The sequence below is a fragment of the Rhipicephalus microplus genome, chromosome X (assembly GCF_043290135.1).
Source record: "Rhipicephalus microplus isolate Deutch F79 chromosome X, USDA_Rmic, whole genome shotgun sequence".
NCBI classification, from domain to species: domain Eukaryota; kingdom Metazoa; phylum Arthropoda; class Arachnida; order Ixodida; family Ixodidae; genus Rhipicephalus; species Rhipicephalus microplus.
In genome coordinates this window covers 432,560,610-432,578,847 of record NC_134710.1, presented here as the reverse complement: position 1 = coordinate 432,578,847, position 18,238 = coordinate 432,560,610, and the positions used below count along the sequence as shown (strand labels likewise).

General features: G+C 44.6%; 1 protein-coding gene across 7 annotated transcripts in view; it reads left to right on the top strand.

Annotated features, from left to right (window-relative positions):
- The window catches only part of LOC119161825 (mediator of RNA polymerase II transcription subunit 7), a 110,288-nt gene that overhangs the window by 56,660 nt on the left and 35,390 nt on the right, over positions 1-18,238 (top strand). The window lies entirely within an intron of this gene.

Sequence of the window (18,238 nt, the reverse complement as noted above, 5' to 3'; positions counted from 1 at the left end):
ATGGTAAGGGCGAAGCAATGAATTGGTTGGCAAGAAATTAGAATGTCACACGAAGAAGGGCAAGCAAGCCGACACATGCAACGTGCCGCTGAAACACAAAAGACGCACGAAAAGAATGTGCACAAGGTGAGTGCTAATCAACAGCTGTCGCAGCTTGACACTGGAAGCGTCCCGCTTAAACACCAAGAAGGATGCTAGAAAAGAACACATATGTATCCACAGTATGAGTGTAAATTAAACAATGACACAGTTGTTACTTCTTGGTGTTTGAGCAGCATGGTGGAAGTGTCAACTGCGCACAAGCCTGCGCTCTTAGCGGTGGTGCCATCAAAGTTAAATGTTATTGCAGGTGTCATGTGGGTTTTCCTTTTATGCAAGGACACTCTTCTCACGTGAATGGTCAGATTCATGAAACGTTTAGAATATATTTCAAGTCACTTTGTAAGTGTACGTAAGTGCTCATTCTACTAGTCGAGGCCCTCGCCCTGCTGTGGTGGTCTAGTGGCTAAGGTTGCTGACCCGCAGGTCGCAGGATCGAATCCCGGCTGCGGCGGCTGCATTTCCGATGGAGGCGGAATTGTAGGCCCGTGTGCTCAGATTTGGGTGCACGTTAAAAAACCTCAGTTGGTCGAAATTTCCAGAGCCCTCCACTACGGTGTCTCTCATAATCATATGGTGGTTTTGGGATGCTAAATCTCACATATCAATCAATCAATCAATCAATCAATCAATCAATCAATCAATCAATCAATCAATCAATCAATCAATCAATCAATTACTACTCGAGGCCCATCGCAAGTGCGTCCAACAATGATGTAGCTCTATACGAAGGGCAACGAAAGTTGTATACATGTTATACCAGATCTATAGTGGTGTGAGTGACCTCTGGACTTCTGTCACATACGTACTGGCCAAGCATCGCGGCTGCTGCAGTTAGCAGTGCGTTTGTTTTGCAGGTGCTTTTGTGGCACATGTGTGCGAGAGCAGACGATACTCAGCATGATGCGTAGAAAGCTTTGTGTAATCTTGTGGCCAAGTCACTTACACTGCTACGTACTGGCCCAACTTGGTGCCAACAAACAGAAACTGAAAATTGCCCACATCAATAAGGCGACATTGAAATATTTAGCTAGAACAAATGTATCTTGGTGCATGTATTCTGTTTGTTGAAGCTATAAGGAACGCTTCCAGCAAAAAACATGCAATCCACTAATATTGTAGCACCACCCCTTTAATGCCTGACCAGACATATGCGCTGAAGCCTGTCAGCATGTAAACTATGGCATGGAATTCTACTCTCTCTCTCTACTAAGAGTGAGGGAGTGGGTGCGGTGCCACGTCAGTAAGCTATTCGCTGAAATGCTGCAATGCTTGCAGGAAGTCAGGCCTTTACAGGCTGGCACTTTCTCTGGTGGGCATGTCCGACTTCTTCTAACCATGTGCCATTTGCGACCTAAGCATCGCCGATGGCTTTACATGTGCTGGGGAAGCGACCGTGCTTTTTGTGCGGCTTGGATGAGAAGAAGGAAAAATTGTTTCTTGCTACTGATGTGCCATTTACTTGGAAATGTCAGGTCATTGTGTATATCAGAAATTATCGTGCTAGAAACTGCACAAAAACATAATGTGTATTTGACACTGTGTGCACATTGCGGTGACATTAAAATATTCTTGCAACTGGCAAAATGCTAGCACCATGCCTATGCAAGTAACCGCTTAAATGCTCTGTTGAAGTAGCTTGAGTGAGTGCAAAGAAATAAGGTCCAGCTCATGCTGAAAAGGGGCACTAACTGATCTGACCAAAGCCGTCAATCAGCATTGGTCATGCTTTCTTCTCGCGATGTTGCCACCGCTGCCCGGTCAGAAAAAGCCAGGCAGACCTGTGGGGACGGTGAAATCTGCGCTCGCATTGCTTTCCAGCCTCTCTAGCAAACACTTTCCTTGTAGCTTCCTGCATTTTCCTTTCAAACTACACTGGAATGAAAAACAAGCATGTGTTGCATGTTTTGTACGCGGGTGCTGCATGAACCTGCAAAATGGTGAACCCGCCGCTAGCTTTCCTTGCAGATGACGTCAATGACGTGGATACTTCCTATATAATTATTTATATTTGTGCAAGTGAAATTTCATTATGCTGATTGTTTTGAATCTGAGGACTTCACAGAGCTCATAGTCAAGTAACCTCAACCTGAGTTGTAAGGCTTCATTGTGCGTTGTGAGTTTTTTTTTTACTCTTTAGTACTTGCAGAGTGATCCAGGCTAGTCATTATTACCATCTATAAGGTATACATTTATTCATCTTTATGTAATTTAAATAACCTGATACAATGGACGATCCTTGCGGATCCTAATTCACCTCCATTTTGGAGGTTCTGACACTCGCTGCACACACAAAATGCTTGCTGCTCGCGCTGTGTCCAAGATTCATATGGCAACTGGGATGTCTAGAGACCTACAGAACACGTCCTGCATGCCGAAGCCTGGGCACTGAGACAGCGCTTATGAATAGACCTTCAAAATAGGACGGCAATGGTATTGGCCCCTTCCGAATCAAGGCTCTGTGCAAATCCTCTGTGTGGGAAAAATCTCAACCGCTTTTGTAAACTTTGTGTCGTTATCTTGAGAGGTCAAGACTAGGTTTTCTTTGTAATTGTGATAGCCATACATTTATTGTAAGTGTCACAAAATTGGTCATTTTAGAAAACTTTAGAGTTGGAGAGTTCCAACTTTGCATGCTGTTTTGAGTCCTTGAAAAACTTGCAACAGGTCCTGGAAAGTCTTTAATATCTGTGAATTTTCGCTTTGAAAACCTGTACAAAGCCTGTGATTGCCTTATCAACCTTAGTGACATCAAAATTTGATTATCACAAGCACAGGCGATGAAGAATATGTGCTCCAACTGGCCGAAGTCACCAGCATTCGCCTTGGAACTGCCACGTATGAACTAACTCCATACACTGAACCGGTTGCAGGCGCTGTTCGTGGTGTCGTCCATGGAATCACACCAGGTACGACAGATGCAAGACTCATAGAACTGCTAGCAGCAAACTAAAACTGCACGATCCTGCATGCCAGAATGTTGGGCAAGTCTCCATCTGCAGTAATTACTTTTGAAGGACCACATGTCCCTTTTTACGTGAAGGTAGCAAGCTCATTCACTCGTTGGAGACCTAATCGGAAATCTGTGCAGTTCTGCAAGGCATGTGGGAATATAGGGCATAGGCAGGATGTTTGCCCCAGCCCCGATACCAGAATCTGCAATAAGTGTGCCAAACAGCACATTGATCCCAATCATCAGTGTGAACCGAGGTGCAAGCTTTGTGGGTTATCTCATGAGACGGCAAGCAGGGAGTGCCGAAAAAAGTTAAAGCCAGCGCCTCCGCCTCTTCACATAAGAAAATGCAGTCGATCTAAACAGAGATGCAGCGTGCCCAGCCCAGATGAACATTTTTACAGCATGCCCCCAACACCGCGTTCACATCGAGCACCCCAAGCAGAGACCCAAACATGCGAGGGACAAGCAAGGAACGCAAGAATGGGCAACAAAAGCTCAGGTAGACGGAGATCGTTACCGACGCTACACATAACACAAAGCCTAGCAGGAACACCTCGCCTGCCCGCGACTCATGGTACGAAGAAAAAATAACGCTAGGCAGACAGAATGAAGACCTGAAACGCCAACTTGAGGAGCAAGAAAAACGAGCGCAAATAAAAGAGGCTAATCTAGAAAGGAAGCTGGATCTTCTCATGCAACAAATTAAAAAGCAAGAATGCACCTACTACACCTCCACCGAAACACCAAGTGAAAAACCCACATGTCCTTCAAGAAATCGAGATGACATTCGAAGCACGTCTCGAAATCCCCATGGAATCAATGACAAAAGTAACAGCGATGGCGCAAACAGTCGTTCAGTTTTTCAAGCTTGAAATTGCACAAATGGGCGAGGGATTGAGCCAATGCATCATAACACTATAACGTGAGAAAAAACAAGCTCGTTAGAAACCGAAATACCTGTTCCGTGAAGCGCACATTCAAAAAACCCTCGGCAGTCAAAATGGCGGGGACGAATAACCAGGATTCAAAACAACACCAGTACACCAAGATATCGCAATGGAATTGTCATTCTATTCAATTAAAAAGACAGAGCCTTTCACAGCTGTGTGCAATTGCAACCGGACATCATTGCTCTTCAAGAAACTGAAGCAAACAAATGTTACGTCCGAGGGTACCATACTCACATCACTGATAGCAAAACCAGAATGGCAATTCTATCCAGACAAACCATCACCACCCAACATCACGTCGTTGCGCATTCATTCAACATGCCCTCATCGAAATTGTTTCTCAAAGAAAAGCCCAGCAAAGCCTTTTTGTTTTGAATATATACAGCCCTGCACGAAATTATCTTAAAGATATCTACAGATTCCTATGTGAAGTTAAGCATATAGGTAAGGGAAATAAGCTGTTTGTTGTGGGAGATTTTAATGCGCCTCATGTAGCCTGGGTCTACACTTCGACCCTCAGGAAAGGGGAAGATGTTCACAATGCCGCTCAGCATCATCGACTCACCCTGCTAAATGACCCTCAAGTTCGTACACGCATTGAATATAGCATGTGCAGAAACACAAGCCCTGATCTCACATTCGTTCAGGGAGTAAAGAAATGTGAATGGAGTTGCCTGGATGAAACCTTAGGTAGCGATCATCACATAGTGCAAATAATCATACCACACACATTAAAAAACCATGATAAGGATGGGAACAGCAAAAGTTACCTATTGGGAAGCATTTCGCTTCGAAACTGTTGAAAGACATCGAAAAATGGACCAAGGACATTTTAGCCACGAGAGCAAAGCATACAAAAATGATCCAGCTCGCATACGGCATCCCTGCCATTGACCCTCACTTACTCCACCTCTGGGAAGCTTGCCGAGGACTCGTCAAATGCTGGAAACACAACAAGTGCAACTGAAAACTCAAGATTAGGATTGCCAAAATCACTAAAGAAGCAGAAGACTATGCCGATCAACTAGGAAGACAAAATTGGCATCAAGCCTGCTATCACCTGCAAGGAATGTTGAGCACCAAGCGTACCTGGGCAGTGTTTAAAACACTCCATGAAAATAAGGAGCACAGGGAAACCACTACACAAAATGTTCAGTGCCTTATACATAATTACCCGGGGACAGGAAGAAGTCATAAATTAAGCCAAGGAGAAGTTTCTCGGATCAGATTGCAACAGACAGTTGTACCAAAAATTCAACTCATACACAGGTCGTCCCAATCATGAGCTGGACCGCCCTTTCACTGCAGTAGAAATGTGCATGGCCTTTAGCAGCCTTACTCGCTATACGGCTCCGGGCAAGGACCAAATGAACAAGATTCTTCGTAACCTAGACAGCCAAGCACTCTTTCGTTTCTTGACAATATGAATACATGTTGGGAAGAATGGAAAGTTCCACTGGAGTGGGAACATGCTGAAGTAACTATAATACCTAAACCCAACAAACCCTTGACTACCCAGAATCTTTGCCCCATATCTCGTATTTCGTGTACGGGAAAGCCTTTTGAGCATATCTTTTAATCGCCTCACCCCATACCTAGAAGAAAACGGATACGTTCCAAACGCCATGTTTGGTTTCAGGTCCAGTCGTTCTGCTTAAAATGTCCATCTATAAATTAAATAAGTAGTAATCGACCAATTAGAAACTTGTAGTAAGAGAGCTATCCTCGCTCTTGATGAAAAAGGTGGTTTCGACAATGGGTCTCATGAGAGCATTCTTCAAATGGAGGACAAAATATTTGTGTGCCAAATACCAAAGAACATGCACCCAGAATGTGACAAAGGAAGAATAAATGTACGAGCACAGTTGTTGCAGCAGCGGCTAGGGAGCTGTAGCGACAATGAGAGCATTCGATGCACAGATGCCGCTAAATACCGAGGAACAAACAAATATGTAGCCTGTGTGGTGGATGTAAAAGGTACAGAGCTCGCTGCCGCTTTGACATATGCCAATGATGAAACCACTGCGGATAAACTGGGCATTGCGTTAGCAATAATTTCAAGTTCTTTCTCGGTAACAGTTGTGACGAACTCACAAGAAGCGTGTTGCAAGTTTCAAAAGGGATCAATTGGCAAATCAGCCCTTCAAATCTTCCTAAAGTGCGACTTCAAAGAAGCAAGTATCCTTTGAACACCAGGGCATGAATTCCTAGCGGGAAATTGAGCAGCGCATGCCGCAGCCCGAGAGCATATACACCGGGCTGCTCCGCAGCGGTACTCGGACTCCGGAAAGGAAGAGGAGCCATACCAAGAAAATACTCCGACATACTTGCGCACTACCGGAAGTGACGACGTCAATATCACCTGCTAACAAAAGGTTGAGTAAAGAACAGGCGGTGAGCTGGAAAAAGCTACAGGTAGGCACCTATCCGCACGGTACACTACTCCACGCAGTGTACCCCAGCAACTACAGCCGGAACTGTCACTACGGCCTGGGCTCTGCAAACACCCTGTACCACATGGTATAGGGTTGTCAAAACAACTTGAATGTCCCGCCTATGGATGAACACAGCATACAAGAAAATTCAGAAGACCAGTGGGAGGCATTGCTGACGTCGGTAAACCCTGAGGACCAGCTCTGGCTAGTGGAAAGGGCTCGGGCCGCCCGAGCCCTTTCCACTAGCCAGAGCAGGCGGCTAGCAATGGCTACCTGGAATAAGGAAGTCACCCACCTCTGGGTGAAGAGAACACACGCCTGATTGAAAATAAAGTTCATTTCTCTCTTTCCAACTTAAAACTGACCCTCCCTCCCAGCTCCTTTGTGCTTTTACCATCTTGAGTATCTCGACAGCACGCTAGCTGATTGCGACCCTTGGCTTAGCAAGTGGAAGCTGCAAAATCAGTCCGGATATTGCATTTGTCATTTGGGGGGGGGGAGGGGGGAATTGGGCAGCTCACACATTTATAGCTGCACCCAGTGAGCACTTGTTGAAAAGGTTCATCGGAGGAACATGCTTGAGTGTGTTTACATTTTCTGCTAGCGCCTGACTTTCTAGGTGTCTGTGGCGGCTGATGCCGGTGATACTGAGAGAGTAAATGAGCTACATAGCGCTTTGGCCAGTGAAGGCCGGGTGCCTAGAAAATAAGATATAACATGACCTACATGAGAAAATATATTATTTGCTAAAGTTCAGCTTTGCTAGAAGGTAAAATGATGATTCACATAAAAAACAGCGCCAAAAACGAGAGACAAGAAAAAGAAGGAGACAGACAGCGGCACTGACAGCGGTCTCCTTCTTTTTCTTGTCTCTCGTTTTTGGCGCTGTTTTTTATGTGAATCATGTCGTACCAACTCGCCCAAGCAACCACGTTAGTAAAATGATGCTTGTCCTGTCACTTTTGTGCCCTCCAAGCTTTTATTCCTGCTACCTCGCTGCTGGATCAGTCGCCGCCCACTACAAGCAAATGGAGTCGCATAAATGATTTTTGAGGACAATGATCATTCACAACACATGTGTCACCGTTATACGAGTGTGCTTCTTACGCTAACAAACACATCTTTTATCGAGAAGATGTACTGAAAATAAAGTTTCCAAACTTCAGAAGGCATCGGGGCACATTGCGTTTGTTTTGCTGTGTGCGGCTGGGAACGCTAGAGCTTGCGCAGCCGTCCGCACTTTTCGCTGCAGTCAGGGATATATGGCTCACTAACTCATGGTTTACGAAATAGTTACTGCGCATATGTGAGTGTTTTCCACAAGCTTGCTCGCAAAATATCCACAAACTTGTCAATGGGCCTTTTTCAAGTCTGAACAGGGCCTCCATGGAGATCACAGAAATTGAAACGGGGGGTCCGTGGCCTCCGAAACAATCTGTTACACACCGGTAAAAAAATATCGTGGCCTTGGTATTTTGCAGGATGATTTGCAAACAATGTCGGGTACCTTTCAGTTTGCACCTGTCGCCATCCTGTGCAACATTTATAGAAACTGTTTGGCCTTGTGACCCTTCCCCCCTGCCACTGAAAATAAAAAAAAAAACACGACGCCCGTCATGTCACTACCCCTTCGCATACGCAGGCTAGTCTCTCGAAGAAGGTCCATTGTTATACTATGATTCAACGAGTGGGGTGTCACATGAAAAACAGTCAAACACACACTGCCAAGCACTCGTCACCTCCCCGCAAAGAGAAAGCAGACTTCCATGTAATGTCCTACGAGTCTCAAAATTAGCAGAAGGCAAGGTCAAGTTCTTTGCGTATTTCAAAAACGCTTGTACAATCTCCTGGCTATAATGGCGAGCAACCATGCTGGTCCTGCAATCCGCAGCACAATAGCCTAATCTCCTCGGCAGGAATGCGACACGCTTTCTTCCCTTCTTTCTTTCTGTCGCTCCTTCCCTCTCTCTCTTCCTTTTTTTTTCAGCAGCCTCTTGGGGTTACATTGTGTGTTGGAGATGGAGCAACTAGATTTAGCCACGGGGCTATATACGTGAAGTTTAGAGTCTGGAGAAATAACCCATACGTGCTTCGGCAGCGTAGTCCTGTTTAGCGGCATCGCTTTTGACAAACGTTGGAACTGACACAACTTCATGGTTTTTTTCAGAGATGGCCCCACTACCAAAAGAATTTTTCGTAGTATTTATTATTTCTTGAAAACATTTTGTTTCAAGCACTGCTTCCTAATGTTAGTGAGCGCTGGTAATTACAAGACATGACATGGTCCTGCTAATGTGCAATAATTGTGAACTAGCTATAAAAGAAAAATAATAGTAAATTTGCACGAACCTGATAAGCAGAAAGATGAGCTAACTTCACTGCTGTCCTACAAATGTTCTTATTAACTTGCAACAATTTCCTCTTCATAGAAATCTAGAGAAAGGCTCGCTGTTTAAATATTGAAAATGTCAGGGTTTCAGATTTGATAGTTTTTTCACCTCGTTGGTAATGCCTGAACAAGTGAAGCCATAAATTGCTGGATTCAAGTATAAATAGTTTATGAACTATTCTTCAGGATCCCAACAACTTCTCGTAGACATTGAGATCATTGTAACCTGGAAACTCATTCAAAACTGTTGTTCCCCGCAGGGGCGCCTGCGCAAGTAGGCGTTTGGTGTGTAGCGACACCACGGACCCGAGCTAACGGGGGAGTTTCTACTCCCTCCCACGCCTAGCCGTGCGTGGCTTTGCCGTGTCCGGGGAAAAGGGTATCCTGGGGGTTGAGCCGACGCTGGGTGATTGGACCTTTAAGGCCCCCCGGCAGAGGCAACACACCCCTTTGGCCCTGGCTTCACGTAGACGGCACCCCTGGGCTGACCCACCCAGGGGAAATCGGTAGTCGCCTTTTCCTATTTCTCTCTCTCTCTACATCTTAGTCTTTTCTCGTCTTTAAATCTATCCTGTCTTCTTCTCTCTTCCATTTACTTCCGATTTTTCCTGGCGGCAAAGGTTAACCCTGTGTGGCTATCCTACCTTGGATACACCATATTCGGTTATAGTGGTGGCGTACAGCTGGCGTCTGCGGGGCCTGTACTTACAGACCCTCCAGCGTCCCCTTGTAGGACTCCATGGTGGGTGGCTGGCGCCGCTGCCGAAAGTAAGCATTTACATATGGCTTGTTCCTTCCCCCCACTCCCTGATCGCCCTCAGAAAAGAGGGCGCACCGATGAAGTTTTCCAGTTTTTTGGTAACCAGAAAGTATCTTTTCCCCGATTTCATGTTATTCACGCTGACACACCCGGCAAATCAGTGCGAACACTTTCACCTTTTCTAGTATCAAAGTCTTTGACGGAAATCTTTGGCCCAGGATATAAAGCGTCGAGAATGGCAAGTGGTGACCTCCTGTTGGAGCTCTGCGACCAGAAACAATATGAAAAATTGCCTAACCTTGTGAAATTCGGAGATACCAAATTAATAGTAACCCCACACAGAACCATGAACACCACCCGTGGCGTTGTCTCAGATGATGACCTGTTAGGGCTGACGGAGGCTGAACTCCTGGAGGGTTTCAGCGAACAGAATGTCATAAACGTAAAACGAATCAGCATGAGGTGTGATGGCAAAGAAGTCCACACTAAACACCTGATACTTACCTTCAATTCAAGTGTACTGCCCGACTCCGTTGAGGCTGGGTATATCAAGCTTCGAGTTAGGCCATATATACCAAACCCCCTCCGATGTTTTAAATGCCAACGATTCGGCCACAGTTCACAGAAATGCCGAGGCCGCCTAACTTGCGCGAAATGCAGTGCTGAAGAGCACACATCAGATGCCTGTGAAAACTCTCTTCACTGTGCGAACTGTAATGGGGAACATGCCGCATACTCGCGGTCATGCCCGTGCTGGAAAAAGGAAAAGGAAATTGTCACAATTAAAGTAAAACAAAACAATTCATTTAAGGAGGCACGAAGGCAGGTGTCCTGCCTACCAAAAACTAGCTTTGCCGAAGTGGCGCGTCAGGGGGCAGCACCACGACGGTCCCTGGCGCCTGTCCGGCACACGCGTAGTGAGCCAGCGGTGACGCCATCCGCCCCCTCGGCGGTTGCAGCCAGTGCTGCTCCGCCATTCAAGAAAGACCCACCAACCTCTGGGCTGGGGGCCCCGAAGGTCTCGTCTTTTGAGGCGACGCCCTCAAAACAAATGCAGCGCTCGCAAGAGCGCCTGTCCAGCGCCTCGCAAGAGGCAATGGACAGAACACCGAGCGTGAGGGCGCAGCCAGCGCCTAAGGATCGGCGTGACTCCGTCGGCCGATCTAAAAAAGAAAAATCTCGTGTCATGGCCCCTGGAAAGGGTCCATGAGCTAACTTTCCATCCTTGAACACACAGCACAAAACACATCTAAAATGGATACACAGATCTTACAGTGGAATGTGAGAGGACTTCTCCATAACCTGGATGATATTAGAGAACTTCTTAATAAACATACTCCAAAGGTGCTGTGTGTTCAGGAGACACATCTCGTCCACACAAACAAACTTTCTAAAGCATTATGCCATCTTCCGCAAAGACCGTGACGACGCTGCCGTTTGGTCAGGCGGTGTCGCTATAGTAGTTGATAAAGGTGTCGCCTGTGAGCAATTAAACCTCCGAACTTCTCTTGAGGCAGTTGCTGTCCGAGCAGTGCTGTTGGGGAAGCTACTAACAATTACCTCTATTTACATTTCCCCGTGCTATCAACTTTCAAAGACACAATTTCAAAGCTTCATTGATGAACTTCCTCCGCCATATATAGTCGTTGGTGATCTAAATGCACATAATCCCCTTTGGGGCGACTCCCGTTTAGATGCAGGAGGACGCCTAATAGAACACTTTCTGTTTTCGTCAGGTGCATGTCTACTAAACAAAAAAGAACCAACGTATTATAGCACTGCACATAACACATACTCTTCTATTGACCTGAGTATTGTCTCGAGTGCTATAATTCCATACCTGGAGTGGTTCGTTCTCAAGAACCCTTTTGGGAGTGACCACTTCCCGATTATGTTAAAGTTAACAAAAGAAGATACACGCTCGCCTGACTTTCCTCGCTGGAACACCAATTCAGCCAACTGGGAATTATTTCGAGAAATTACATTTTTAGACGGAGATGAGATTGCTGATTTTAATATAGACGATGCTGTAGCATACCTAACAAGTTTTATTATTGACGCTGCAGTGAAATGTATCAAGCAGACCAACGGAATGACCAATCAACGTCGCATCCCATGGTGGAACGACGATTGTCGGAAAGCACGCAATAGACAAAATAAAGCTTGGAGACTACTACGAAATTACCCGACGGCTGAAAACCTCAACAATTTCAAACAGGTCAAGTCCCAAGCCAGAAGAACGCGTCGTCTTGCAAAGAAAGAAAGTTGGAATAGGTACATCTCCGGTATAAACTCTTACACCGATGAAACGAAGGTTTGGAATAGGGTAAAGAAGTTGATGGGTCGGGAGTCACACCCCCTACCCTTGGTAAGTAGCCAAGGGGAGAGCCTGGAGGAGCAGGCAGACTGCCTAGGCGAACACTTTGAATGCGTCTCGAGTGCATCGCACTACACAGAAACGTTCTTAAGATTCAAAGAGCGCGAAGAGCGGCAACCCCTTAAATCTAAACGTCCCTCCAGGGAGGCTTACAACTGCCCATTTTCATTAGCCGAACTTAAGGCATCTCTTGCGTACTGCAACAACTCGGCGCCAGGTGGCGATCGTATAACGTACGAAATGATCAAGTATCTTCACCCAGAAGCACTAAAAACGCTCCTAACCCTCTTCAATACCATGTGGGAAGCTGGATATATTCCATTGTCATGGAAAGAAGCGATAGTCATCCCGGTACTTAAACAAGGCAAAGACCCATCCTTGGCCGCCAGCTACAGGCCAATAGCGTTAACAAGCTGTTTGTGCAAACTATATGAGAAAATGTTAAACCGGCGCTTAACCCACTTCCTAGAAAGTAACAGTATACTAGACCCCCTTCAGTGTGGTTTCAGAGAGGGGAGGTCGACAACAGGCCACCTTGTTCGCATAGAGACATACATCAGAGATGCATTTATTCATAGGCAGTTTGTACTTTCGGTATTCTTAGACCTGGAGAAAGCGTACGATACCACATGGCGATTCGGGATTCTACGCGATCTTGCCGCCATGGGCATCCAAGGGAACATGCTAAACACAATTAAAAGTTATCTGTCTAACAGAACCTTTCGCGTAAAAGTGGGAAATGCTCTCTCTAGATTATATACCCAAGAGACTGGTGTTCCGCAAGGGGGCGTGCTTAGTTGCACACTCTTTTTTGTAAAAATGAACTCCCTGCAGTCAGTCATTCCAAGTACGATGTTTTATTCGGTGTAGGTTGATGATGTGCAGATGAGTTTCAAATCATGCAATATGTCTATCTGCGAACGACAAGTGCAGCTTGGAATGAATAAATTCTCTAAATGGGCGGATGAGAATGGTTTTAAAATAAACACCGAGAAAAGTACTTGCGTACTCTTCTCCAACAAACGAGGGGTAATGCCACTTCCAAATATTACGATCAAGGGAGACCAACTCTCTGTGAGAAGCGAGCATAAATTCCTAGGAACTACTTTAGATTCTAAGCTCACGTTTATTCCCCATATTAAACATGTAAAAATGAAATGTCTGAAAGCGATGAACCTCCTAAAGCTCCTATCACGTACAACATGGGGTAGTGATCGAAAGTGCCTCTTGAAGTTATACAAAAGCCTTGTCGGGTCGCGCCTTGATTATGCCTCTATAATTTATCATTCCGCAATGCCAAGTGCATTAAAAATCCTAGACCCCGTTCACCATTTGGGTATCCGACTTGCAACCGGTGCTTTCAGGACAAGCCCGATCCAGAGCCTCTATGTAGAGTCGAACCAGTGGTCACTTCACCTGCAGCGATCCTATAGCAGTTTCACATATTTTATGAAGGTACGTGCAAACATCAAGCATCCATCTTATTCAACTATAAACGATATGACTGCTGCCACCCTCTTCCATAATCGACCCACAGTGAGAAAGCCGTTCTCCTTGCGTGTGAGAAACTTATGTGAGGAAATGGGTGTTCCGCTGCTGGAACTCTGTCCTACGCCCACAGCGATACTTTTACCGCCGTGGCAGTGGCAGCTTATACACTGTGACACCTCATTTGTTGAGATCACTAAACACGCACCAGAAGCACATATTAAAATGCATTTCCGAGAACTCCAGTCCAACTACTCATGCATAGAGTTTTATACTTACGCTTCTAAGTCGCATGCAGGGGCGGCTTATGCAGCCGTCGGACCATCCTTCTCGGAATCCGGCGTGCTGCACCCGGAAACAAGTATATTTACGGCTGAGGGTTATGCACTATTGTCCGCTGTGAAGCATATACGGAAATCAAACATACAAAAATCAATTATATTCACAGACTCGTTAAGCGTCGTAAATGCATTAAGATCCCTTTTAAGATTCAGAAATCCGATAATAATTGAGCTATATTTCGTTCTGTGTACAGCGTATATGTCCAACCAGCATGTCACTATTTGCTGGGTACCTGGCCATAGAAGTATCGAGGGCAATGTGTTAGCTGACCAAATGGCCACGTCAATTATAATGCGTGCTATTAACCCCACCGCTACTGTCCCTGCAACAGATCTAAAACCCTTTCTACGAAAGAAACTGCGAAACCACTGGCAACGCTTGTGGGACACAGAAATAAATAATAAGCTTCATTTGATTAAGCCGCGGTTGGGTTACTGGTCCTCCGCTACAAGAACACGGCGAACTGATGTCCTATTCTGTCGCCTCAGAATAGGACACACTTATGGTACTCATAACTTTCTTCTGACTGGCGATGAGCCTCCTACTTGTGGTAGATGTGGTGAAAGGCTAACCGTCCTCCACGTCCTCCTGGAGTGTCCGGAAGCTGAAAGTGAGAGAAAAAAATATTTTGCTTTAGCATACCGCTATAATCTTCCTTTACATCCTATTATGTTCCTCGGCAAAGAGCCGCTTTTCGATGCAAAATTTGTTTTAAGCTTTTTAAAGGATGTAGTATTGAATGTTTTTAGCCCAACATTGAATGTTTTTAGCCAAACAGGTTCATAGCGCATTCTCTGTTCAGAGGATACCGCTGTGATAGCAGCCTTTAATGAGCCCAGGCCTCCATGCTCTTGTTTTAAGGGTTCTGTCGAGGCACTGGTGCTCCATCCCAAGTTTTTATTTCACATACATATCACTTTTAAACCATTTTATGTCTCCATAGCACACATCATTTGTCATTGCCATAATCTTACTATATATATATATTTTTACGCACCTACAGCGACTGTTTTTTAGGCCCATTTACAGCCACATCATATCTGTTTTATCTACACTGCACATCGTACAATTCATTATCATCGTTCTGGCGCTCTTTGGCCACATCTGGCCCTTGCGCCAATAAACTCCACTAATCATCATCAAAACTGTTGTTCTAGACAAAAAAGGAAAAAAGTTGTTATCTTATAAACTTGCATTGTTTAGCTCATTATAATTGGAGCCTGCATCCCTTTATAATTGGTTTACTGGCTATATCTCTTTATAGAAACCTTGCATAATGCTTCGTGAAGAGGCTCAAGAAGTTTTATTTATGTTGATCAGTTTTCTCACACGGCCACTACAATGAAGGTTTGTCCAGCAAAAGGATTGGTTTTTTCTTGCATTGTTTTGATCGCTATGCAATACCGCTTCAGACTAGTTTACACTTCTAGTGGTCATTAGAAAGTGGAGAGCGTAAGCTTTCCAATGCAATACAATTGACATTAATGCAGTGAGTGCAGTAAGCGAAGTGCGGCAGCAAACAATGACTGAAATAGGCCTTTAGTGTCCCTTTAACCCTGGTGTGTTCCCTGACCCACTCTGCTCTTTTCTTGTCTTGTGATAGGTTACACCTATCTCTTTCCTTTCCATCGCTCGCTGCGTCGTCCTCAATTTAAGCTGAACCCTCTTTGTGAGCCTCCAGGTTTCTGCTCCTTAGATAAGTACGGGTATGAGACAGCTGTTATGTACCTTACTTTTGAGGTTATTGGCTGATTACCATTCATGATTAGACAACACTTGCCGAACGTGATGCACCCCATCTTATTCCTCTAGTTATTCCACTCTCATGATTTAGCTGCATGGTTACTACTTGTCCTTAGTAGACATATTTATTTGCAACTTCCAGCGTGTCTCCACCTATTGCAAAGCACGGTTCTCTGCCGAGACTTTTGCACATTACTTTAGTTTTACGCATATTATATTGGCTCTGCAACACTTTTTGAGCATAGTCAGAAAATGCTGCCGATCAGTTCTGGAGGCCCCCAAGAACACGGGAGCCAAATATTATAGCGCAGCACGCAGTCTGAAATTCCCAATAATTTATCAGTCTACTGAAAATTGCTTTCTCTGCTCTTGACAAATGAGGAAGGAAGCTCAAACATCACTCGTAGAAGGCCATTTATCAGCCATCGGCTGATTTGAACCTGGCGAGCTTGGTAGTTACAGAGATCGTTGCGAGAGGCCGCAACTTGTCTACGCGTGTGTGCACGATCTCGCTGTAAAAAGCTGCATATTCGAAGAAAAAGAAAAAGTGCTCAAGGTCACTAGGCACGCGTGACACATTTTTTTTTGCCCATGTCATTCTTTCCTTCTTAGCTTCCAGCACTTTGGTCGGGACATGAAAAGAAAGATTGCGATTGCAGCATGCAACAAATCTTTGTAACTTCGCTCGTACTGGACAGATTTTTAAAATTTTGTGGCGTTGGATTCGTCAGGCAATAAGCTATTTTAATGAATCCATTTTATGGTTTTTTGAAAAAGTTTGTCAGGGCTCCTTTAGTTTTCAGGTGTATTCTTTTGTTTTCAGTGTCCAATTCTGTAATTATGAGCTGTAATTTGTCCCCTCAGTTACTCATTAATGCAATGTCATCAGAAAATTGCTGGTTTGTAAGATACTCTGTAATAACCCTAATCCCTAACTTTTCCCAATCTAGTGCCCTTAAAACCTCCTGTAAACATGTGGTGAATAGTATTCGAGAGATTGCGTCTTTTTGCCTTACACCGTTCTTTATTGGGATTCTGTGAATCGCAGGTTTCTTAAGTACTTTTCATGAACTCTAATTCCTAACTTTTCCTATTCTAGCGCTCTGAAAACCTCCTGTAAACACTTCTTTATTGGGATTCTGTGGCTTTCTTTATGAAAGACCATGGGCGCTGGATGAAAAAGCGCACGGTACGGCCTGCCGCGTTGAGCGGCTTTCTATGGGAGAGCACGTGTCAGCCGTAGGGTTAGTTGCGGCCACCGCAGCGTGACGGGGCGGGGACGAGAGGGACGAGGAAACGAGTGGCGGCGGCTCCCTCGGGGAAGCCGCCGCAGCAAATTAGCTGGTTTTGGTCACAACAGTGACCCACTCAGTTGTTTTAATCAGTGTTTATTTAATCACATTTATCACAGCGATGACATAACACATATTTAGTAGACTATGAGGCGCTATATAGTTAAAAAGCCAATTGATTTTTTCTGTGCGTGCTGAGCACCTGACTTTTTTTTTTTTTTTAGAACCAGCTTCTTGCTCCGAGGCTGACAGAAAATTCCACAATGCATGTAGCTGACTGATATGGCACTGAATGCTTGACAAAGTCATTGTTCTATTTATGGAGATGTCTTAAACTAACATATTTTGATTATTGTTATGTTTATTCAGTACTTTCGTGTTTTCTCAGCTGGACTGCTTGACAATTAATTTTTGGACACTTTACAATAGACATTCATAGTTTTTATAATCTGAAAGCATATCGAAGAAATATAATTTCAATATTTTTCATGTTATCCGGTACACGGTAGTGTGCCGCAAAGTGATTAAGCTTCAAACGCTAGATAAAAGTGGTTTCTACAAACATGGTGACACGCTCCTCGTAACTTTATTGAAGAGGCTGCGAAAGTATACATCATTCAAAGTGCCATTCAAATTTCTTGATAGTTCCTACTAGGCAATATATATATATATATATACACACACACGGCCGGGTCAAGTGACAATTACGTTTTTATTATGTTTACACATCGCAAAACCATGGCTGCTGTAGGGCAGTCAAGTGCACGTGACGTGCCTTCGTTTGAGCGAGCGCAGGTGCCTATTTGTAGACGATACATAGTAGAACAAATAAACAATAATGGATGACAGAACCGCATGACGGAGACTACCAGAAGACAAGGGCATTGGAGTGCTATTGGCATTCTCCAGTGGAGAGGCTAACATGAAAAAACCGAACGGATGGTTTTGTTGTCGATAGACACAGAAGCCAAAGTTGGGCACACAAGCTGGAGCAATCATCAAGTCGTTTCATTATGCAAAACCGTAAAGAAGTAAAAAAAAATATTAAGAATGCCAGGATCAGCCCTAAATGAAGAATAATGTATTTTCACGCATCTTGTTCTGATTATGTGTTCACTGTTGAATTAGTTGCATTATCATAAGAACGTCGGGATGGAAAGAGACGAAAACATTCAAAAGCGCAGGAATGCGAGCAGTTGTGTTTGCATTTTACAGCATTTCACCGCTCTTTTCGTCTCACAGTTTTAATATTATTCACTTGAGAACTGCTCGCTCATTGAAATTATAGTCACTGAAATTTCAAGGAGGCTTGAGTCCACTGTTATGAGATCGCACACATGCTTAGTATATTTCGTGGCTGTTGCATCTGATACTGCATTGTATGAATATTATAGACGTGTTTGGAGG